The sequence below is a fragment of the Phocoena sinus genome, chromosome 10 (genome assembly GCF_008692025.1).
Source record: "Phocoena sinus isolate mPhoSin1 chromosome 10, mPhoSin1.pri, whole genome shotgun sequence".
Classification (NCBI taxonomy): domain Eukaryota; kingdom Metazoa; phylum Chordata; class Mammalia; order Artiodactyla; family Phocoenidae; genus Phocoena; species Phocoena sinus.
The window spans coordinates 47,941,330-47,967,653 of NC_045772.1; the positions used below are offsets into that span (position 1 = coordinate 47,941,330).

A 26,324-nucleotide genomic window follows, 5' to 3' on the forward strand; every position below is an offset into this window, starting at 1 on the left:
TAAAAATCATGAAATTATTATGCCATACAAAATACTCAAAAATTTAAGAAATCAGAGAAAGGGACTATGTTACCTGAATTGTTATTTTTAAAAAGAGTGGGGAGTATTCAACAATGCATGGGATACCAAATCAGTATCAAGAGGGTCCAGTCTTCCCAGCAAAAATTTTACAAATACTTAAGTGTTGACATGTAAATAACTACTTCTTTCAAAAAGCCTCAACACTGGCTTTTAGCAAATGTGAATTCCCTTACCCTTTTCCATTCCACTACTACTGAATCAGTTCCACATGTCTGCCTGGCCTCCAGAACTAAGTGCCCCTAAGATCCTCCTTCCACAAAAAGAAACTGCTCCCAGAAAGTACCTTGTTAGCTTTTTCGACCTGATAGAAGCCCATCCCTGATCTGATCAGTGCTGTCATTATCCTCCTTAATGTAATGTCAGGGCCCACTTTATCCTCTCCTAGGAGTTTTCCCCTCTCCCCTCTTCTTGACTACAAGGCATATCACCACCACAGACTTGGACATTCTAAAGTTCCCACTTTCTGACAATTTCTAGTTAGGGGATCCAAGAGAAGTTACTTCTGCTGATACTGTGCTTACCATAGATGAAACTGTCTTTCTGCATCCCAAATTTAGAATCTTGCATTTGTACTGTTCTTACTCTGTGTTAGATTCAGTGATGGAAATTCACAGAACATGATTCTGCTTCAGTGAAGTAATAGAAAGAAATAAGATGAACGTTCATATATAATTTAATGGAGAAATTAACAAGCAACAGATAATGGGGAGGTTCTATTAACATTACTGGTATTATCTTTCTACCATAAGGCTTTTTACCAGCTAACACTGAGACCTAAGCATTTTAATATATTGTTTCTAGACAAAAAATATGTTTTTGTTAGGCCCTACAGTTCTTTTCTTTGACTGTTCTAACAGACTCCTAGATAGACAGCCTTCTAAACAGATGTTTATATTTCCTCTAATCTTCCACAGAATCTAATTCGCATTCCTCAACTTCAATTCTAATATTAAGAAATAAGCACAAATTGACCTTTTCTTAAATGCTCATTTTATGTGCCTTACACATTTAAGAAATTTTACATTTAATAGCTTCGTTTTAATAAACAACCTGGAATACAATGTACCAGATGGACAAAACAAATTAGAAGAACACTCAGCAACATGGCCAGATCTTAGAAAAAAATAAGACAGAGGAGGATGGAGGGGACTATAAGAATTAGATTAAGACCTAATGTATAATTAAAACACAGGCACATAAAATAACAAAACCTTTTATAAGATATAAACAAAACGATACACACCAAACACATTTAAAGGTCATTTGTATAGGGACTAGTTATAAAAGAAAATGGAAGAACAGTCCTTTAACGAACCAGTGATAAATGGGTATGACACAAACTGAGGAATATCATTAACTCAATACGCCTGTACTTGAGGTTAAAAACTGGTACTTCAATATTGGAGAAGATAATCATGTGACTGTTTAGATACCTGGCCTTTCTCCCATCTATGGAATTCTTTCTGCTTTATTTAAATCCATGGTTGTCTGTGGGACCTTATCATCACCCTGACACTTCAGGCCATGTTCCCATTTGAGTATAGTAGTATTTTGTAAGGATTACTTTTTCTTCAACTCTCAGCTTGATATTTTTCTTTTTAAATGGCACTCCAAAACAAGGTACAATAGCTAGTATAAAAAGATGCAAATTTTGTGCATTTTAAATTCTGCATGCATCTAAATTACATTGTGTCTCATAAGCAGCAACATGTTTTGAGATACAATTTTGGACTAGTTAACATGAAATTCTCTGCATTTCTTTACTCCTTTGTCTTTGAACTGTCAATAGTGGATACCAGAAGTTAAACCTGTATTACACAACTATGGTAGGGTTAAGGGGGAATTCCCCCAGCTTAGCAACAGTGGAGAGCTAGAGCTGCTACCACCTCACAGTCCAAAGGGTAAAGGGAAGTGTGGCTACTGGGACCTAGAAGAATAGTGGCAGGAGAGGGCCTCTTGACAGAGGTAAAAACAACAACAACAAACTGGTACTTCAGACAAAGCCATCCTCTTTCATAACAAACAAAGCTGCCCCAAATTTTAAACAGTAATTTTTAAAATTGTGATAAAATATACATAACATAAAATTTACCATTTCAGCCATTTTTAAGTGTAGGGTTAACAATAATTTAAGTTGTCATTGTCCCTTTAATACCTTTAACTGTGTAGCAGGGTAATACTATATAAACATGAATAATCTTTTTTAGATTATTTTCTACTCTAAAAAAATTATGAAAGCACCTGGTATGTACAAAAATATATATTTATTGAACAGGTACAGGGGAACCCTAAGGGTACAGACAATATAATTCATCATCATTGTATCATAACATACATTGTACTGATGTCTGAGATTTACATTTTATTTGCCAAAAGAACAGTGACAAAGATGTAACAGATCAAGTTCACTAAGATTAAATTTTTTGAAGTTTTTGTTTTTACTTTAAGCATTGTGGTCCAGGAAAAGAAGGATCTGGATTTCTCCTGAAGTAATGCCTTTGAGTAGTGCCCTGGAAGATCAGATAGTGCTATACACAGGTTCTAGGATCCCCTCCCTTAACCCCCTGTTAAGTAGAAGAAAAAAATAGGGCAAAAGAGTTTCACGAGAAATTTGTAAATGAAAACTTGGAAATTTGCTCTCCCTTCCTCCTTACCAGCTAGTGGGTCCCCTTTATTTTAACGCTTTATTTTCAGTTATCAGGATAAAAACTGACTTGATTAACTAAATCTGTGGCAGTTTCAAAAGCAGGTGGAAAAATTGTGTTTGAGGGTGAATGTTACCCTCAGGACATAGGATACTGAAAAAGGAGAAAAAATAAGAAAGTTATTGATCTGAATAATTCACTTTATAAGCATTTCCAGTTGACAGATTGAATTACTCTGCAAGGACCACTACTACCTATGCCAAAAGTTCCTGAGAAAACTTAACCAAAGTAAGCTCTTAATGCTGCCAAGCAATTGATTTTAAGTATCTGGCATAGGGTAGGCAAACTGATAAGGAAATTTTACTATCTACTCACTTGAACATTTCATCCTTCAAAAGTTTAAAGAGAATAATAATGTACATCAATGATGATTTAAAATCCATTGTCAAGGTGATCATTCAGGATATTTTCTTTAATACTACCTGTTACTCAATCTTTTATTATCTAGCTGGTAGGAAGTATTCCACTTTTTAAACTAAATTAAGGAGCTACACAATTTCCATAGGTGGAAGCATTGCAAAATAATCTCCTTTAACTTAAAGCCTCTAAGAGAGCTTCTATGAACCCACTACTCCCTAATGTCACTTAGATAGTACTATCCATTGAAGTAAAAGGTAAATGGGCCCCAATGAAAGAAAAGAACTTTTTTCTCAAAATGGACAAACCCACTCCTAAGGATGCTAGGAATAAGCTGTGACTATGAAAAGCAGTATTTGAGTTTCAAGGTGACTACTTTAATCACACCCTTTTAATCCTAACTTCAAATAAGATGACTTGTGTCTTGCTAGCAAATTCTGAGGTAGTAAAGGAATAGCTAACAAATTGTGAGAATCTTGTAATAATCCAGAAAAGATATGAAATAAGTAAGGGAAAAGGATAAAAAGAAAAAAAAAGCCAGAGCAATTAAGCCTATATTCAACCATATGTGTTTTATTACTATATTAACAATGTCTTACCTTGTGGAATTCTCTTCTGAGAAAAATAGATACAATTTTGTCCCTAAAAAAATTTCAGGTAGAAAAGTTGAAATGTTAGTTTCAAATAGAAAGTGTTTTGAAAATGAAAAGTTACAAAATGCTAGCATAGTACATTTAGATTATTATGACATTTGGTATTAACAAAGCTTAAGAAATATTAAGTCTCAAATAATAAAAGTATGTTATTATCTTCATTAAAATATTTATTATAAAATTTATTATTGTATTATAAAAATACTCTACTATCAAATCATTTTTGCTAAGTACATAATAATGAGTGGCACATTTTCATATTCTAAGACATTAGTACTTAATTGGGTTTTACTCTTGCCAAGATTTGATATTCTGAAGGGTACCTTTTTTTTTTTTAGCTATTCTACATGTCATAAAAGTCATCCCTTTAAAGTGTAAAATTCAGTTACACAACCATCACCACCACCTAATTCTAGAACATTTTCATCACTCCAATAAGAAACACTATTCTGAAGGGTATTTTTATTCCCAGGAAGAAACATCTTAACAAATTTAATTTAAAAGATATACAAGAAGTATACTCTTTACAACACTATGATCAAATTTGTTTTTTTTTTAAATGTGTAGAACAAAGACCAGAAGGGAAAACAAATATCCAAAAATTATAAGAGTGGCTATATTTGGAGAGCATTATTATAGTGACTCTTTTTCATATATTTCCTCAAAACTAAAATTTTATAATATTAACTTTATAGTTCTTAAAAAAGTAAAGCAAAAACATACATTTTCTAGAGATATAAGCTAGAATTTGTTCTACAACCCAAAGGAAAAACAGAAATACAAGTTGACACTTTTTTAAAAGTCCACTATATTTTTTATTAAATGTTTTTCAAAGTAGATAAAGTAAGTATAAAGTTAAAAAAAAAAATTAGGCCACACTTACTAATCTGGTTGAAAAGCCACAGCTGCATCTTACTTTATGACAAATTGACTGTTTCATTACTTTGGCATCTGGGCATCTACTTCTTAATGGTCATTTCTGAAATAAAGATGTAATTAAGAACATATTATAACAAAAATATAAAATCTTTAAGGACAATTATCTAAGTATTAGTGACTAGAGGGAACTATCAAAACAGTTCTTAAGCAACCTTCTAATAAAAAACATTAACTGGGCTGAGAATGAGGTGGGAGAGACCACAATTATACAGTTATGCTACACATTCTCAGTATAAAAATCTACAACCGCTTCAGTCCTCAATCCCTTTCACCCATCAGACTCTTGCAATTCCTAAGGATGCCACTTACAGACCGGAAAAAGAGGAAAGGAAGACGTAGAAAAGGAACCCTAAAATTGCACATCTGGCTTTTTGGTTTTGTTTTTTGTTTTTCTGGCTGCACCATGCAGCTTTCGGGATCTTAGTTCCCCAACCAGGGATGGAACTCAGGCCCAGGTAGTGAAAGCGCCGAGTCCTAACCACTGGACTGACAGGGAATTCCCTAAAATTGCACATTTGAAAACAGTAAGTTAATTGCTTATTTATTATGCTTATCTGTTTCTCCCTCACATCTATAAGAAATCTAAGCTCCAAAGGAGATTTTTTTCTGTCTTATTTGCTGGTATCTCTTGAGCACCTAAGACAATGACTGCCATGCCCTAAGTGTTCAGTAAATATTCATCGAAAGAATGAATAACTTTATGAATGATTTAATGTTAATTGATGAAATATTTAACCAGACAGTATGTCAAAATGGCAGTCTCAAAATGTCATTTCTTCCATACATACACCATTAATGTTAATGCCAACTACATCATCAGTATTGTTTCTTTTCGCCAACAAACAAAGCCCATAATTAAAAGACAATCAAGGGCTTCCCTGGTGGCGCAGTGGTTGAGAGTCTGCCTGCCGATGCAGGGGACACGGGTTCGTGCCCCGGCCCGGGAAGATCCCACATGCCGCGGAGTGGCTGGGCCCGTGAGCCATGGCCGCTGGGCCTGCGCGTCCGGAGCCTGTGCTCCGCAACGGGAGAGGCCACAACAGTGGGAGGCCTGCGTACCACAAAAAAATAAATAAATAAATAAAAGACAATCAAGACATGGTCCCCGAACTTCAAGGAACAGAATAAAGGCATCTATTACTTTGTAATTTTATTAGTGCAACCTCTGGGAAAGACTCCTAGAAGGGGAACTGCTGGACGTGTGATCTTCCTAAATATTGCCAAATAGTGTGGGTGAGGGTCTTTTTCTTTTGCAAACATGTATGTTCTTTGAGGAGACAGCTAGGAATATAAGAATAAATCTATTATAAGGAGTGAAAAGTTGATCTCAACAATAACCCTCAAGGAACCCAGTAGTACCCCGTACTTCCCATCCTGTAGCTGAATTAATATTCCACAAAATGCTGCTCTTTTAGTAAAAAAAAATTGGGGGGGGGGGAATACAAATATTATTACAGAATTGCTTTTCTTCCTTTCAACAAGTGGTGGAAGAATAAACCAAAATCATTTTTAAATGGTTGTCTACAGAGAAAAGAGAAAGCAAGTTGGAAAGGACAGGCATGCAAGTTAGACTCCTCAGAATATATCTTGTTTCATAGTTTCTACTTTGAAGACATGTTTTAAAGTCAAATGAACATCAAACGATAATGACATTTTGAACATCAAAATGATAATGACTACCACTGACTGAAACATTAAATGTTTTTTTTTTAAATCCATCATCTTTGGTTGTCACTAGAGCAAGAACTAATTATCCTGAAAATTGATAATAGAAAAGAATCAAGTATTTATCCAGCCTTTCTTATATGAAAGGTATCCCCAGAGTAACCAGGCAGTCAGTAAGTGAAAGCCCTCTTATAGGATTCCAAAAAATAAATGTAGAAGGAATGACAGAATTAGAGAATACCCATTTTGTAATAGTTAATGAAATAATAAATCTAAAAATTGATCAATGGTTGCTAAAACCATTAGATAAAAGGTTGATGGGAAACTTTATAATGGATAATCAGGCTACAAAACCTGAACCCAGTGATTAACCTTAACATCATTAAAAAGGGATCAACCAGAGTTCATGCGCAGAAGTATTCATCACTGTTCATTAGGTATTTATCCTGGGAGCTCCAATTTCAAAAGATATCCATAATATGACCACTTTTACCACCTCCACTCTTATGATGGTCCAAGCCACCTTATTTCTCATCTGCATTACTGTAATAGTTCTCCATTTGATCTCCTAGCTTCTTCCCTTGCTCACCTCAACAAATCAGTCAGATTAGTGCTTTTCAAAAGAAAATCAGATCATGTCATTCTTCTGCTCAGACCCTCTAATTGAGTAAATCTCATCAGTTTCAAAGCCAAAATCCTTACAAAGACCATAAGGACCACGATCTGATTTTACCTTCCCCAACTCTAACCTTATCTCCTACCACTCTCCCTCTTGTTCACTCCATTTTAGGCACATTGACCTCTTTCCTTAAACACATCAAGCATGTTCTCACTTCAGTGCCTCAGGACTTGTACTAATTCCTCCTTCACTTCCTTTAGGACTTGGTTTTTAAAAGTTATCTAATTAAAGAGATACACCCTGGTATCCCAGGCAAGCCCAAAATATCTGCCTCGGATTTCCTCATCTGGCAGAGAATATGTAAGGATAAGTCAGTCATAAATTTTGGAGATGATAATCATTTGAAACACAAATGTAATCAACTTTCGTATCTTTGTATCTAAATATCTATGAAGTTATACTGTCTCTTTTAAAAGATTCTTATGGTCCAAACTTCAAAGAATTAATGAAGATATAGCTACCATAGTGTGCGTGGCTTTTTTTTTTCAGTTTTTCTTTTGTTTTTAAATCATCTGTATCATAACCCTAGAAAGAAGTGGTGAAAGATTTGAATTATATGAGTCCCATTAAAAAATAACTAGCAAAATAAATGGCATTCCCTTTCCTCCCACTCCTTTAGGGATTTGTTTGAGATTACATTATAAAATTCCAAGTAATCTCAGAAAAAGTTTAACTACTTCCACATTTATCTGTTACCTTTTAGGCACCATGACCACCAGAAAGAATCAAAAGAACTCACAAACTGTAACATGACTAGACTAGCTATGACATGGTAGGGATGTTTGAACTTAATTATTTTTCTTTAAATAAACAAACTCCTCCTGGGCTAAGGCCTACGCTGCCTTTTAAACATCCTGCGTGTGGTGGCCAAGCTTCAGGGTCTTAAGAGAAATAGCCAGGGGACAGAGAAAACAGCAAGTATGACTCAGTGATCATACTTAATAGTCTCTGAAGACCAAAACAAAGATACCAGTTCTGGCAAGAGTTCTCTAGAATTGCCCCAAAACTGACTTATCCACATACCTTTCATCTGAACAATCTATTTTCACTTAGTTTAAGGCTCACAAAGCATTTGTTATGTGCCTATCAGACCTTACGTACAAAAATAAACCAGAAGTATTATGAAAACCATCAGCTGGGGTTCTAAGAGTTAGATGATGAATCTAATGTTAAATCTGCTTTTTGGGGGAGGGACGTGAAGAGAACTCTTGAATATTGTTGTGCAGAAATGCCCCCATTCATCTGGAAATCAGACTTTCAGCAAGTTCAACCACTTGAAAAAAGGCTAGATATTAAAGCAACCTTTTACTGAGCAACTTCTGTGTGCCAGAAATTTACATTAGCTTGCTTAATTCTCAGAGCTTCCCTACGGGAAAGGTATTAACAAAACAGAGTGGTGAAATAACTTGTGCAAACCAGAAAAAGACGGCTCCAAAATGCAAAATCTCAGCCTTTCTTTTTCACTGTTATAATCTGCAGTAAACTGGAATAAAACTATTAGTCACAAATACCACATTTGCCCCATAGGAGTAACATGTAAATCCAGGCTGCTCATTTGAGAAATTTGTTCCATTCTTCCACAGCTGTTTTAAATAAGAGGACAAAAGAGGAAGGTTCACTGTTGTACATTAATAAGAAACATGTAGCATTAGGGATGAATCAGAAGAATATGCTACATTTAGCTCTAAGGGAACTGAGTAAGAGAAAGTGAGGCACAGCATAGCTCACTAATTAGTATTCATTCATAATGATTAACCTGACTCAACTCTAAGTGACTGATGGCTATTCCATATGCGCTGAGAAGTCAGGGAAGAAATGTTAAGACTTAATACAGTGGGTAACAGATATTTACCAAAATAGTTTCTGTAGTTTTCTGGATGTCTGAAATACTTCTCTTTCTCTCCTGATGTATAGATATATACATACACATACATACATTAAGGTTTTTCATTAACTTCTTAAATTTACAATAAAATTATTAGTTATAATTCCTAATTTTTCTTTTCCGGAAAATTCTCTCATGTGGAACATGAGAGAACATAGTTCCTGACACTATGAGATGACACTTATTGGCTTCAGTTCTTTATACTCAACAGAATCCGATTTTTTAACATGTCATTAATCAGAAAATATTTGTAGGAATATTTTCTTTCTAAACTGTACATTTAATTTGTTACTAGATGCACCCACTGCTTATCGTACAATGAAAGTAACATACCTATTCCAAAATAAAAAATCAAGGTGATTACCTAACTATCAAGACGCATTACTCTGGGACTTCCCTGGTGGTCCAGTGGGTAAGACTCCATGCTCCCAATGCAGGGGGCCCAGGTTCAATCCCTGGTCGGGGAACTGGATCCCACATGCACGCCACAACTAAGTGTCCATATGCTGCAACTAAAGATCCCACATGCCACAACTAAAGATCCCCCATGCCACAATGAAGATCCCACGTGCCACAACTAAGACCCGGCACAGCCTAAATAAATTTTTTTTTTTTTAAAAAGACACATTACCCAGGAACTGTGGCCTTACTATACTAATGTCTTCAGTTATTTGGAGAAAGTGAAGACTGCTTGGAACAAATTATCCCTATTGACTAAAAGACACGCCATTTAAATAACTTACTGCTTTACACAGAGCAGAGACTCAACAGATTCATGATTAAAAGTTTCCCAAAGACCTAAATACATTATGCTAGTCTTCTAAATACTTGATTGTGTCCTGGGAATTTTCAGCATAAATTAACACACAAAAAAAACCTCCCTCACAATCTCAAATCATTGCACTAATGGTTAAGAATGATGAAGGAAAGGGGAGGGAAGGTAAGGACACACTCTTCCAGGATACCAATTATAAATAATGCAACCTTCACCTATGGTGTTTGCTGTTTTGTTTTGCATTTTAACAAAATGGAAGTACACAGCATATGGAGTATGTATTGTTTCTTGAAACTTTATCATACACACCTCCTCTCCCTATAGTTAGTTAGTGTTTGTCTCTTTCTCTCCTTCCCTTCCTTCCTCTTGCACACAATATGAATAACTGTTACTTTTTTAAACTTTGTTTTATATACAAACATGCTACTCACATTCTGGCTATGACAATAAAATATATTTCTTAGTTTAAAAAAAAAAAGACCTCTTAACATATGAGTCTATGTAGAACATTAAGGTAAATATCTCCTGGGTTAGTTTTCTTCTATGTGTTCAACATTATACGTAATGAAGAGATATATACAAATAAATATCACAGAACCTGTGGCTTTACTGTTTTTCATGAATTTTAATACCACACACAATAAAATATTCACTATGGAGAGGAACTTGGTATTAAAGCAGATTTACTTTGACTCTATTCCAGGGGGTTGAGTTACTTGAATACCAAAAGACTTCAGTATTTGATAGTCTCTTCTTGAAGATGCTGTAATATGTATGTGCCCCACAAACTGTTACCCAACTGCATTAACTTCCTCAAAAGTGGAAACAACTTTTATAAAGCTCACTTCAAGCCCTTTCATTTTCTAGGGGATAACCAATAACTTCAAAAATAGAAGTCAACCTAGAAGAGTTACATTTTTTTTCCTAAATTCCTCCTTTATCTGCTAGGAAGAAAATACTATCTTCATTCTTTAGTAGTTCTGGTAGACTCCAAATACTTTTTAGCAATATAACAGATACAATTTTTCGCCACACTCAAACTCTAATTTCTCATGGTAAGCACTGCACAAAGAACAATGAAAGAAAGAATGACCAATGCCTTCAAACTGGAAATTAGTTTCCAGCAAAATTAAAAGTAGAATTCATGTCTCATGGAAGAATTTTCAATAAATCCATATCACAAAGCAATCAATATAAGCTATACCTGTTTTCTCTGAACTACAACTATGAAATATTATTTCTCCTAAAATCCACAAACCTTTAGTTATGGCCATCAGATAATTCAAAGGAATTCAGTGGCCCTCTATAACTTGGTCCTCCTTCATTATACATAAAGAACTTGCCTAATATTCTATATTTAAATTGCATGTAGAAAGAAAAAATGGTAAGAAGGAGGGTGAAAAAGAAAACCTCATAAATTGGCCATATTAGAAACAACAGATTTTGAGACTGGGGGAAAAAAACTGAAATCATTTTATATTTTATAGGGGAAGAAACTTGAAGAAGCATATGAGCAAGGAAAGAACTGAAGTTCATATTATAAATGGTATTTTACCCTAGAATTACCAATTCCAACAGATCTAAAATAGGTGTTTTAGCTTAATACATACATAGCATATGTAATCAGAACGGATCGCAATGTTGAAGAGTTTAAATGAATGCATGAATTCTGAGTACAGTATATAAATTAAGGGAAATTAGAAATGGTCTATGTATCCTTTACTGATGACAGAATTCCAATAAGTAACCTGATTCCTTGGTGCAGCTTTTTAGGACAGTCTGTGCCGGATGGATCACTGCTCTCGCCCATTATGGCATTTCTTACTTAGATGACTAATTAAATGCACCATTAGCTAATGTTCATAACGATAAGAAAATATATGCCAATATCCTGTTTTCAACCTGGTAGCTTAATAAAAGGACTACTGCCCATTTGACGATTGCTGGTCCACTAAACCAGTTCATAAAAGAGGAATAAACCTCAAAGTTAAGTAGTGGAATAGCAGAGTATATATATAACATCAATTGCATTTATACAAAAACCCATTGTATACAGCCTGCACTGGACCAAAAATAAAAAAATTCACAGAGAAATAAGAGTTCTCAAATTTAAATCTATATTCTAGGAGAGATCAGATTAGGGTAAGGACAAAAAGCATAGTATATTCAATATTAAAAATATAATACTTAGAGAATAAAAATCACTTTCAACATCATGGACATTTACCTTACATTAAGTATTTCTCTATCACCCAACTCACATTTAGACTGTTTACAACAGTATGTATGTGGAAGGGCATTTGATCTACTCAATTTCACAAAAATTACAGCCTCCCATTTAGTCCCAAAGGCACAAGTGAACAAAATAACATTATTATAAAGTGCTGTCTTGGTAGCAAAGAAAAATATGCAGAACAGACAGACTCATACTAAAGGAATAATTAACAAGAGCTGTGGTTCATGAAGAAATACTCTAGCTTCGGTGACATCATGGTAACTACGAGAGTTTGCCTTTATGATTTTCCCCCCAAACCAAGTTGGATATGTCCCAAGTTAAATAACAGCTCCTGTTTCACTCCTAGATATCACTTTTTTTAGCTTTAAAATAGAAGTACATAAGTCAATTTAAAATGCAAACTGGTATAAAGGCTTAAAACTTATTGTTTAAAGAAAGCACTGATTCTAACTTAAAAAAAAAAGGCCTTAATGACTTTCCTAAAGCAGAGGAGGAGTTTCATCGTTTTCAACCTACCAATGCAAATAAAAAAGGCTATAAAGGATGCTGCTTTATATAGAATATTTATATAGAATAACATGCATGTGTCCCCCCATTCCTTCCATATATATTTGTCTCTGTCTCTCCCTCTCCCAGGGCTGTGTATGTGTATATGTGTGTGATGTTTCTTCCTCCCTGCCTCTATTTTGGTCACTCTATGTCCCCTCTCCTTCTTGCTGACTTCTATTACACTCTATAGCTGGCTTCTAAGCACTGATATTCAGAAAGAAAGCATTTTATCAGATTGTAGCCTGTGGCAAAGTGAATTAGAAAAATAGCCACAAAATGAAAAAAAGAAAAAAAAATCATTCAATTAGTTGAAAATAGATAAAATGAAAGCCACAAATTTTCCTTTAAAATGCCTAAATACATACCATACATATGACTTTAATAAAGTTAGTAGAGTTAATCTAGCAGATTTATTTACAGGATTTTGAGCTAAATATATGGGGAGAGGGGGTATTAAAAGAGTTAGTTTAATACAACAATTATGAGCACTGGCTTTGGAATCAGCTTTGAGTTCGTGTCCTAGCTCGACACTAACTGTATGATCTTGGGCAGGTTACTTACTCTCTCAGCCTATTACCTCATTTCTAATGTTGTGAGGATGGCCTGTGATAACACCTGTAAGACAGTTTGCATGGTACCTAGCACATAGTGAGGGCTCAGCACACATTACATCTAAAACGTGCAGTCAACGTTTATCACTCTTTTTGTCTGCCTAGCATCTGAACTTCCCTTCTTAAGTCTGGGAACTTCCCCACCTTATGTTTTCAGAAGATCAAAGAGTTTTCCACATCTTAAATTTAAGAACTTCACACCATCTCATGATTTCAGAAGATGAGACACTTTTCCGCATGTCCTACACGGCCAGGACACGGGCTATGCCAAACACACATGCCCAGCCCAGAGAAGAAATGGGCAACTAACAAGCAGGACAATAAGAGACCAGAAAGAACTCTCTCTCACACTAATGGTGGAGCAACTGCAGGAAGGCCAAGTCTGGGGCAGAGGTGGCAGCACTTATAGTCAACCAGTGCTAGCCGTATCACTGGGGCAGGCTGTGGCGTCTGTCAGTCTGTCTCTAGATGGCACTGGCAACCTCATGGGAATCGTTGTGCAATGTGATTTCGGGCACTGTTTCTGGCTGCTCAGCCCTGAATCTGATTCTCTAACTCTCAAAACAATTTGATGAGCCACTGAGCTCTATCCAATATCCTTTTAAAATACACGATACGCTTTTACTGCCACCAAGAATTGTGACGGAAACAATCAGGCAGGGGGAACATCCATTCTCACCTACCCCACCCCCACAGGGGAAAAAGATTCTGTTTTTAATCTCTCCAAAGAAACACAAAAGTAATGTTCACTTTCAACCAACGGATTTATCCTGTGAAGTTTTGGAAACCTTATTTCTATAAATTTTGGATAATAATTTTCCTAATTTGGAATATGAGAAATGTCTAATCAGTTTTAGATTTATTTCAAAGGAACACAGACAAGGCGAAGTGATGACACAGGAAAATACGCATGTGCAAGGAGTAAGTATCATTAAGGTAAGAAAAATTATCCCAACATGCCTGAAATCAACCTCACTGTATTCCCAAGCGCCTTCTTCCCAGCAGGAGCTTTTCACTTGGGGTTCTATAACCAAGGAGTCCCTCTTCCTCTTAAGGGTTATTTTAAGGTCCAAAAAATTTTAATTATCATCAAAAGGCCTTAAACATTCGTATTTTGTTTTAGCAAATAACTCTAAAATATTTGTATAACAAAACCATTCAATTCTCTGTTAAAACAGTGCAGAGCAAGTCAGTGCCTGATTGCCACAGGCTGATTTTTCAGTATGTAAAATACACTCCTCTCCCTCTGCCAGATTTCTCTGCATGGCCATTTTATAGTTCAGTAATGCTTTTTCCACTGTTTAGAATGTTAAAACTCAAATCTGTTCATTTTATTACTTGTCAATATAAATGTAATATAAGGTTTGTCGGGAGTGTGAAAATGGCGGGTTAAATATGTACTTTTTTAACCCCAGGAGCCAGTTACCATATAGAGTTGAATGTTTTAATGAATAAAAGAGCAATCTAAACAAAAGAGCAATCTTTAAAAAGTGATAGTCTTTTCAGATTAAAATTAAAAAAAAAAGAATCAAGCATTTAGAAATGTATATTGACATCTAACCTATAGCTATCATATTAAAAACTCAGTAGGGCTTCCCTGGTGGCGCAGTGGTTGAGAATCTGCCTGCCAATGCAGGGGACACTGTCGGGTTCGAGCCCTGGTCTGGGAAGATCCCACATGCCGCGGAGCAACTGGGCCCGTGAGCCACAACTACTGAGCCTTCACACCTGGAGCCTGTGCTCCGCAACAGGAGAGGCCGCGACAGTGAGAGGCCTGTGCACCGCGATGAAGAGTGGCCCCCGCTCTCCGCAACTAGAGAAAGCCCTCGCACAGAAACGAAGACCCAATGCAGTCAAATAAATAAATAAAATAAATTTATAAAAAAAAAAAAAAAAAAAAAAAAAACTCAGTAGAAAAAAAACTGAATTTCGACAGAGATTTGTGAAAGAAAATTAAAAAGGCCACAAAATTGTAGGGCTCATGACAATAATACATTAGCGCTATGTTACAGGACAGAAGCTGTTGAGACCTTGAGAGTTAAGCAACTTACCCAAGGAACCTATCTTCTGATTTAGCTGAGTGATGTCATTAAAACACCTTCAGCTTGTTCTTCAAACATTCAAAATAAAGTTAATTGCACATTGCACACCATATGGTATTAATTCCTGGATTTAAAATGACAAAAAGTACTAAATCCAAGGCAAGTAATTTCAAAACTCAACTGTTAATACTCTTTTTAATATAAAGTTCTGACTTACGATAATTTATAAATACCCTGGACTTATCAATGTAGAAAAAATCATCAAGAAATGTAAAAACTTTTCATAGTATCCATAACTCCCAAGGTGTGTAAAATCATTTTTGCCTAAGTGCTGAGGGCTATTCCATTAATCACCAGTCATAATTTATTGGCTGTTATTTCCCGGATTCTGTCAGAACATAACTTATACTAAACACCACGTATTTAAATTTATGCCATTTAACAACAACAAAAAAAAATTTTCTGGTCATAATCTACCTGCTCTAAAAAGACACCATAATCCCTCATGGAAAAGTTCCTTTGTATTTGGTTACATTATATTAAACACAGAAGGAGCTCTGTACTCAGGAGAGTAAGAAGAAAAAGTTCACAAAAAATCAAACTCTTCTTTAAATGAGGCATGTCCAAGTCAGCCTAACAAACTAGCTATATTTACGTTTCATGAGAGGCCTAGGAGAAGCAGGTCTAAAAAAGAACTAAGGCTAGCTTTGGATGACTACCCTGTTAAGAAGAGTAACTTATGCTATGAAACTACAGTTAACAGCCAAAACATTTAAAAAAAAAAAAAAAAAAAGGAAGCCAACAGACTCCCCATCAAAATAAGGTGCAAGGACAAAAAGTACATGATACCCAGAAGAGAACAGGGAGTAAGTATGTGTATAAAGAGACAAAGAAGGTTTACAGCAAAAATGGCAAACCCAAGGCACATGTACTGCTATTTCCCCTTCTTCAAAACTGGCCTATGCAAGTAACAGGTGACAGCTCTGTAGAGGTTAGCAAAGGCCTCAAAATCCTCTAGATGGCTATTACAAAGAAATGGGAATTATCAGACCAAGCAAAATATTGCCATTCCCTGTTTAGACTGACTGGAAGAATGTTACTCAGAAAAACTATTAAGGAGGAAAGGAGTGTTAAGGAAAAACAATAACAGTAAGCCACAAATATTTACTGAACTATTTGTTTTATTTTTAAGGTTACATACACTGTTTCATTTAGTCCTCACGACAAACTTCAAAACTACTCTTACACCCACTATACAGACAGGAAAAACACCGAGGCTTACAGAATTTTAAACAACCAACTTGCCAGAGTCATACATACACTAGTGGTGGTACTGGAGCTCTAACATGGACCTGAGCACTTTACCACTCCTTTTAATGGATCGGGCAGTTCAACTGACCTAACCCTCTATCCATCCTCCCATGTAAATCCACCAGGACAGATTTTTTTTAAGTAAAAGTTTAATTATTTAAGTATTAGCATGTTTCTAATTGAAAGTCTGGAAAATATAATGGATGTACCAAAAGTCCTATCTTTTTTATTGCTTTTATAATTAGCATTTTAACGAACACCTTGTACATAAATCTCTGTGCACATTTTTATTCCATTTATAAAATATTATAAATGGAATTCTGGTCAAACAGTGTGAATATATTCTGCCAGAACATCTGATTTTTTTTTTTTTTTTTTTTTTTTTTTGCGGTATGCGGGCCTCTCACTGTTGTGGCCTCTCCCATTGCGGAGCACAGGCTCCGGACGCGCAGGCTCAGTGGCCATGGCGCATGGGCCCAGCAGCTCCGCGGCATGTGGGATCTTCCCGGACCGGGACACGAACCAGTGTCCCCTGCATCGGCAGGCGGACTCTCAACCACTGCGCCACCAGGGAAGCCCAGAACATCTGATTTTAATATTACTGAATTGATGAAGAGATTATGGTTCCTTAAGAAAAACAAGTGTGCCTTATTCTCCCTTACCCACAATGCCTAGGCACATGAGCAAGTCTTCTCATGACTGCTGAATGAATGGAGGGTTCTCTCCCCTTAGCACACAGTCAGAGACTTGGGGAAGAGAAAAATAAACAGAGCAGGCTCCCAAATTAGAAGACAACAGTTATGCCACATATCGAATTCATTAGTGGGCTGCATAAAACTCTTCTTAGGGAGAGAACATGAACGTTAACATTGCCATTCAATGTATTTCCATGTGTTTAAAATATATTTCCATGTGTTTGGTTATTTTATAGTACATTTAAAGAATACAGTATTTTAGTAGGTATATAACACACTGAAGACATTACTTCTCCCAGTTTATTATCTATATGCCTTAATCTGCTATTGTCCATGGAAATCATTTCAGAACACGTTCATATAGAAAATTCAGAGCTAAATATTTTAATAGTAACTAGAGTTGCTATTTTACTTTGATTTTCCATATCATCTATTTCCATCAAGTTCTAATGATATCATAGCAGGCAATGTCCCCATAAAGATGAAAAAGATTGACAACAAAACATTGTATCAGCAGGCACTGATGATCCAGCACTTTAGACGTATTAATTTAATCTTTATGACATTACATGATATTATGATTATTAATCTCTCTATTTTATAGGTAAAGAAACTGAAACAGAGAGAGATTAGAAACCTGCTTGTTTTGGGACTTCCCTGGAGGTCCAGTGGTTCAGACTCTGCGCTTCCACTGCAGGCGACACAGGTTCGATCCCTGGTTGGAAACTAAGATCCCGCGTGCCACGCGAGTGCAGCCAGAAAAAAAAGAAACTTGCTTGTTTTTTTGAACCTAGGTATTCTGGCAGCCACACTTCTAATCACTACACAGAACTGACTCGCAGCATCAAGCAAAAAGCACTGAACAGCTTTCCGTGGACATTGGTGACACAGGACACAATGAGAGTATGCGTCCCAGAAAATAGGAAATTCAACCAATCCAGGTGGATTATTTACTCATTAGGTAAATAATTATTTATTATGGATCAAAAACTGTATCAAAATTGGGAGTATTCTCCTAACCTTGAGAAATACTAGGTCTAAGAAAGGTGGAGACAGACCATCATAAGATAGATATCTAGTGTAAATAGACAGATCTAACCTCGCTAGAATAAAATAGAATTTTTACAAGTGCTATGGCACAGAAGGCATTATTAACTCTGTCTAGGGCACTCAGAGAAGCTGCACAGAGGAGGAAATACCTCAACTACACCTTGAATAACAGACTTGTACAGAAATTTGTAGCTAACAGTCTATCTCCCCACAGAAGGGTCACTGCTGTGAAACTGCTGCAGTAGCACAAAACATGTCTCAGCACTGCGGAACCATCTTAGGTTTGCTGGAGGAAGAGTATGGGGCTGCAATAGGTCTGAGTGATCAAACCCCCCCGTCAACACAATGGGAACCAGCAATAAGAAGCGGACTATCTATCCAGCTTAATTTTATAGCCAGTATAGCTACAAAATTGCCTTTATTTGTTTGACATACCTACATTTAAATTTCTAATTTAGAAAAACCTAAAATTTAAAACTAATAATAAGGAATGGAGGTGGGGAGTAGTAGACCTTCGTTTAATCATGACTGGCCCTGACCCCTTCCTAAAACCTCACCTTAAAAAGTTAAAGGAATTTTTAGTAGTATAAAATCCATAAGGGGCTTCCCTGGTGGCGCAGTGGTTGAGAGTCCGCCTGCCGATGCAGGGGACACGGGTTCGTGCCCCGGTCCGGGAAGATCCCACATGCCGTGGAGCGTCTGGGCCCGTGAGCCATGGCCACTGAGCCTGCGCGTCCGGAGCCTGCGCTCCGCAACGGGAGAGGCCACGACAGTGAGAGGCCCGCGTACCGCAAAAAAAAAAATCCATAAGGATAAGAGAATGGGGAAAGACAACAGCAAATAAGAGAAGGCACAATATTTTGAAAGCTAGGAAAAAAAGAGGTAACTAAACTAACTAGACCAAGAAAGCCGAAACCTAAACCTGAACGGAAGAAGCCATCAAGCTGATAAACACAGAAAGTAGAATAATGGTGGCCTGGGGCTGGGATAAATAAGCAGTTACTGTTTAATAAGTACAGAGTTTCAGTTAGGGATGATGTAAAAGTTCCGGAGATTGACGGACAGTGGTAATGGTTACACAACAATGTAAATACACTTAATGCCACTGAACTGCACACTTTAAAATGGTTACAATGGTAAATTTTGAGTTATGTATATTTTACCACAATTTAAAAAAAAAAGCAGCAAGCTGACTCATGCTGAAGAGATTCAGGTATTGGTAGCATGATGAAGACAAAAATGCAGGGTGCGGCTGGAAACGAGATGAGTGGTTGAAAGTTCATTTAAGTGGCCTCACCCCAAAACCAATCTTCTCCTCATCCCTGGAGAGGGTGTACCACAGACCCTGATCTTTGGAACACAGGTCAACACTGAAAGCAAGACAAAATGATTAGAGAAAAACAGGAGAATTATTTGAAAGTCTGCATTCTAAATAGGAGGCAGAAGGCTGTCAAGAAAAAGGAACTGACAGATTATCTGATGTGTCCAACCATATTATATTTTATATTTGTCAGAGAATTGCAAATTAATTAATAGACACAAAGTACATAAAATTTCAAACTCAGATAATTATTCCAGAAAACATTAAGTTGGACAAGAAAGGAAATACGATCACAGTGAATTTTGTGACAAGGCTGTGAAAAATATTTGCATAGTCATAATAATTTATATACTAAAGAATTTACCCCCCAAACCTGATATCCTATAAAAGGAAGATGAGAGAAAGGGAAACATGTATAAATGTTTGCAGGCGGCAGAGAGATTAAGATGACTAATCCTCATCTTTCTTAGAAGGAAAGTGAGTAGCTACTGTCTAAAATGAAAAGCCAACAAAAAGCAGAACTGACTTAGAAAAATAAAGACACATCAGAACAGCTGAAGGAACTGAAACTGACTGCCCCTAAAGGCTGGGAATTGGACATGAGAAGAGATGGTGCCCTGCTATTTTTATAAGCCTTGAATATTATTTGATTTTTAAAACTACATATGCACAAATATCACTTTAATTTTTAAATAAATAAAAATGAAGAGGCAAAACAGAAAATTGTCAAAATGTTAAAACGATCTGAAATTGTCTAAACTGAGTATACGCCTTTTTTTTCTCCAAATTATTGTGTTAAAGCTTTCTGTAATTCTTAGGATTTTCAGTAGTATTGAGGTCAACATGCTACTTGCTGCTGGGCCCTTCAGTGCTGTCAGGCATCACCAAAATGAGGCTCCAGCGGGAGGAAATGGTGCTGAAAATGTTGCCCCCGACCAGCATGCTAAGCCACCAGCCAAGAACGCGCTGGTGCCGGAAAACCCTGATGCCCAGGATGAGCAGGTGGAACAGGAGGAGGAGGAGAACAAGGAGGAAGACAACACAGGTGGGGAAAATGCAGCTGATGTCACATGAACTGCAATGCTTTAGAACGGGACAGAGCTACAGAGTTTACATGGGGAAGAATGCTAGGACTTGATGGATGACTAGTGTTTCCAGAACATGTCATCTGGGTGGTGTCTTTATACACACCGTTCTTTCTTGGTTTTGCATTTTACCCTGACCACACTGGTCATTTCTCCCTTGTTCATTTGGGATTTGAAGAACACCTCCAAGCATCTCATTTTGAAGGCCTAATCACAACCATAGTAGGGTATGTACTTTTAGCAGTAACACTGATAATTTATCATGGCTTGGCAACTCTTGTTAAATTTCACAGGTCTCGTCACTAGCTGGGAGTCTGCTATATTGTTGTTAAAGGTCTCCTTGTTAGTGGTGGTAGAAGTGTTCCCTCTCATTTGTGGCTGCTGACTGGATATCTGTTCCCTGGAAATGTCTGTTGCTTCTCTGAAAGATCATGTTTCTGCATTAACTAGTAGGAATGGTGTCTGTTTTCTACTTTGCCTCCATTCTGTTACTGAGACAGGTACTTCAACCTGGTGTATTTTGGTTTCTAAGGAATCTGAATGATCCAGATTTCTAAAAATCCAGTACAAGAAATGATTCACTTGACTATTTATAAGCATCTCCCAAGATTTATTTTGTCAGTGGTTCTCTTTGGCTCCATCGTGCTCCTGGTGCTTTGCCTACCTATTCGTGTAATTAAGAGTCTGCTGCCTAATTTTCTTCCATACAGCGTCACGCTCCGCAGTGATGCTCCACTGAGTGAACTGTCCCTTGAGCTGCTTCTGCTTCAGGTTATCTTACCAGTGTTACTTGAACAGGGACACACACAGCAGTGGCTGAAGGAGCTGTGTGAGCAGTGACCATTACTGCTGGAAACTTGCTGGATCTTCATTCCTATTTGGTGGAAGACCAGGAAGAAAATGAGAACAGTGCAAACCAACCAGTGAACAATAACCAGCCTGTTTGAAATAATAACGCTATTCCTGTGGTGGGGGAAGGTGTATATGCAGCTCACCAAGCCATACTTCAGCAGGGAGGGCCTGCTGGCTTTCAGCCTTACCGTCGGCCTTTAATTTTTCCACTCAGGATATTTTTGTTGATTTTCTTCACGTGCAAGGACCTTACTGACGGCCAGGCTCATCTGCCTTACTCTACCAGTATTTGCCAGCCGTCGGTTAATGTCATTTTGGACAGGGACTGCTGAAATCCATGAGCTCTACACAGCTGCCTATGGTTTCTACGTTTGCTGGCTAACCATAAAGGCAGGGACGGTGCTGGCGACATGGATGCCACAGGGATGCAGAGTGATCTTCAGAAGGTTAAAGGGTAGTCCTGCATGATAATGAAGACTTCAATAGTTGCAGTGCTGCTGGCTGGAGTCGTCCTGCTTCTTCTGGGGCTCCTGTTTGAGCTGGTTATTGCTGCTCCCCTGAGGGTTCCCTTGGATCAAACTCCTCTTTTTTTCCCATCACAGGACTGGGCACCTGGAATCCTGCATGTGAGAATCTGTAGCTATATAACACTGATGGATCCTCAGTGGTGGTTTAAAACCGTAATTGAGCAGGTTTAGGCAGATGGCATCTGGAACACTGACCTTCACTATATCATTCGGAAACTGGCAGCGCCAGTGATCTCTGTGCTCTTGCTTTCCTAACGTGTACCTTACATCATCACATCTGGCACCATTCCTTTACTAGGTGTTAACTGCGGAAATGCAAAACTTGGTCCACTGGCAAGGTTTTCCACTTTTACTGATAGTCGTGGTATTGACAGGAATCTTGTCCTTCCAGGTCTGCTAGTTTAAGTCCCTTTATGAACATATTAAAAATGACAATTACCCTGTGGGCCAACGCCTCATGAACTATGAATGGAAATCTGGCAAACAAAGCACGTCTCCACCACCTCCACATTCATCCCAAGAATAAAGTGGTTGTATCAACTACCTTGAGCTTCCCCTTGCCTTTATGTGTCCTTTTTTGTGGACTTCTCTCTTCGGAGGTTTTCCCCAGTGATCTCAGTATTATTTTTAAGTTAAATGTATTTGACTTGCGTTCTCAGCATTCAGAGAGCAGCAGTGCAAGGCTCTGCTGCCCTTCCTGCATCTTTTGACATCACTGCTGTCTGAGGTCTGTATACGCGTAAACAGAAGTTTCTGGATACCCTAAAACCTTGGATTAAACAGAATGTGCACTGTACATCTTTAAACAAAATGTATATTAATTTATTAAATCTAGTTGTCACTTTAAAAAAAAAACACCTTTCTTATAGCACAATTCATGAACTGATACAGTATGTGATTCACTGGAGAAATACTTTGGGCATATAGCAATTCTAAAGCCTAACTGTTTAAAACCACTCTATAAACACAGTATTTTATTTATTCCTTTCCCCCTAAGAATATATATTTGGATATATTTATATAAAGTCTTATATTATTTGTAACTCTTGGACCAAATCCAAATTTTGACATTTCAAATGACTAACATTTGTAAGCCCCAGTGATGGTAGAGCTGAACTTAAATAAAGTCTGAGTGCCAAATGATACAAATGGACAAACTGAAAGGCTACTCATGGAAAAATATATAAAAGTACTAAACATGCAAAAGAAAACAGGAAACAATCTTATCTGCAAGAACTGTACAACTTGCGACTTTTTAGTATATGTGCTGCCAAACCGAGCACAACTTACAACTTTTTAAAAGTCACATTCTTGTGGGCACAAATTCACCAACTAAATATAATCTAATTAACATACTTCTTCTACACAGTCGCAACCAAGAACTTCATTCCAGAAAAAGAAAATACTTCAAAGCACAAGATTAAAACCATGAGCAACTACATCAGAATCTACTGAATTTTTTTTTAATTAATAAAGTTCTTTTCATATAAAAACTATGAGCCTTGGTTTGTTTTTCCAGCAGTACTAATGGCCTATGCTGATCTACAACATATAGTTGTTCATTTTCATGTATCAACTACATAACAGATTTACAAATACTTAAATAACTATCACAAAGGTTTAAGAGCATTAAAATCATATGTTATACTGTTTATACTGCACACTCATATAAATAGAGTCAGAGATAGAGCAACCAAAGAAAACCTCAAGTATTTGTCACTGAGTGCCCACGTGTCAGAGAACATGACAGAGAAATTCCTATGTGACAAGACTCCTGCACTCAAAGAGTTTGAGATTTAGCAGTGCACGAAAAGAGGTAAGAAGTGTGTGTGGTGGGGTTGCCAAGACCAAGACATGAAAACAATTCATGAAAAATATAAAAAACTAAATGACTAAGTACTAAACTACAAAATATAAAGGGTAAATTTAGAGAAGAGGAAGATAACAATTGCCTTGAGAGAGGAAGAAGGCATTGAACTGGGTCTCAAAGAAGTAGAGAAACATTTGAAGAAATAAAGGAGAAAGATCAATGTCTCTGTCTCTCTCGTTCTCTCTCTCAATTTTGCTGTATACTTAAACTACATAAGGACATAAACTACATAAGGACAGCTGAGACTTTCTGATTCCCAATCCTATAATCTATGCATTACTACACTATACACTATTTTATGTATTAAGTATGTTACACTGGACTTCATTATCAACCTCAATTTCCTATAACCAAAAACATTAGGATGCTATAAAAAAAGATGCCCATCTTAAAGTAAGTATGCTATAATACACAACGGCCAAATGGGTCTCAGTTAAGACCACAGAACTTTTACAGCCAGAACCATGGCCTTCCCACTAAACTGAGATATGTTACTATTCCAGGACTATTCCTTTAGCCAATAGGCCATTCTAATGGGAGGGTACTGCCCAAGCAACAAATTTCAAAGCTAAAGTCACAGTTCCAAGGAATTCATATATAGAAATTTTTCATTGTTTTATCTAAATTATTTTGATTTTATGCTGATAGCTACCTAAATAGAGATGGAAAATCAAAGAAAAATAATATATCTAAATGAAACACTACAAAATAAACACAATCATGGAATGCACAAGTCATTATGCCATACAGTTATTAGTCACAAACTTATTATAAGCTTTCTCAGGAATTATATTACTTTCTACACCTAACCTAAAATTTTCCTTCTCTAAATTGGTAAGATCCTATTAGTTTTTATACATCTACAAATGGTATCTATGTTCACTAGTGTACCCCAATCTAAATTAATATTCATCACAAATTGAAAAACACTCATTGGTCCAGCACCTGAGAGTCATGGTTCCTTACATCCTCTCTCACTTCTTTCTTTTTTCCCACACCCAAAGACAGAACACTCTCATGCTCTCCCATTACACTCCCATCTAAAACCCCTGAGCAGTAGCCAGGCGCTCCCTCCCCCTTCCATGAGGATCCACTACTTAATTGATCCAATTTATCCAGTATACAGAAGGGTGTAACCAAGTTTTCTTTCAATATTTTTTCCTGTGTTTTCATGTGTGACCGAGAGGAGGAGGGAAAAGAAGTTCTAAATGGAGGCACAAAAGAGCCGAAAGCTACCTTCAGCCCTCTAAGGCAGCTGTGGCACAGTACAAAAGCAATGTACCTGAAGTGCAGGATCAGGGTCTTAAGCCCAGCTCTGCCATTTAACCATTTCTTAGTTGAATGACCTCTTTCACTTAGCAATTCAGCCTGCCATGTCCAGTTCAGTAGAGTCTTTGATAATATCCATGGCTCTTAAACCACTCCACTAAGCAGCCACGTATTTGTAGATGGATCACTATTTCTACTTACCTTTGGATATGTTATGTGATCTTTAGCACACATCTTTGATTATGCCTTAGATTACCATTTAATTATACAAGCCTATCACCAAGGAAATAATTGTAGTGGATATCAAGAGCAAAACAGAAATTGGGATCAGTGTTTTATCAGTAGTATTCAGAAAATCAATAATGAATAGTAACAATCACTAAAGTACTTTATTAGCCATTCAGGAATCTATTATTTTTAATTCTCTGAAAATGTATCAGTTCATACACACACACAACATCGACTTTTATGTATTATTAGTTTGTTTCAATGATTATAGATCACACTAGTTAAATATCTGACCATCAAAATTGTATACTCTAATAGTCAGGGTTAGACACTAATTAACTTCAGTTACATTTCACTGGTGACTGTATAAAAGGCTATACAAATTTCTATAACTTACCAAAAATTAACTCATACAATGTTTTACTGCTTCCACCACAAAGTTTTATCTAGTAGCTGAATACAGTATTAACATTTATTAAGCAATCTCCTTAAATATATTTAGTAGTTAACAGTATTAATATCTTATTAAAATTATTTCCACTGAAGAATACATATCAGTACTTTCCCAACTTATCAGCATAATTGTATTTGCAGTACTATTCTAAATTACTGGATAAACTAGAAAGAAGACTAAAAGTTAATTATAATTTTTTGAAATATCTGGGATCAAACCAAATGCTACAGAACCCAAGTAAAACAACAAAATCAAATATATTCTCTGGGGATATAGGACAAAAAACAGACTTCTGGAAGTCTTATTAACATTAAGACAATAAACTAAATTTTGAAACAATTCCTAGAAATGTTAATGCTGTAAGTGACTCTTCTCCATGAAGAGAAACTTATGCAAAATAAGCATGTCTTAAAGGCCAACTCAAACAGTGCTAGAGTGAAAATAAGAGACATCTGAAGATAACGTTACTGTCTCATAATTTTTTT

General features: G+C 36.6%; 1 protein-coding gene and 1 pseudogene across 5 annotated transcripts in view; one reads left to right on the plus strand and one right to left on the minus strand.

The window, feature by feature from the left end:
- Positions 1–26,324, minus strand: part of FRS2 (fibroblast growth factor receptor substrate 2) — a 119,720-nt gene that overhangs the window by 71,814 nt on the left and 21,582 nt on the right. For 4 of the 5 annotated variants that reach the window (XM_032645149.1, XM_032645142.1, XM_032645143.1 and 1 more), the window contains exons 2-3: positions 4,680–4,775; positions 3,743–3,785 (exon numbers count right to left, since the gene is read on the minus strand). The gene's annotated coding sequence lies outside the window, so the exon portion shown is untranslated. Of the gene's footprint in view, positions 1–3,742; positions 3,786–4,679; positions 4,776–7,540; positions 10,915–26,324 lie in introns of those variants that run through there. The other variant, XM_032645144.1, reaches the window with a different exon arrangement.
- LOC116760352 lies at positions 20,149–22,544 on the plus strand (annotated as a pseudogene).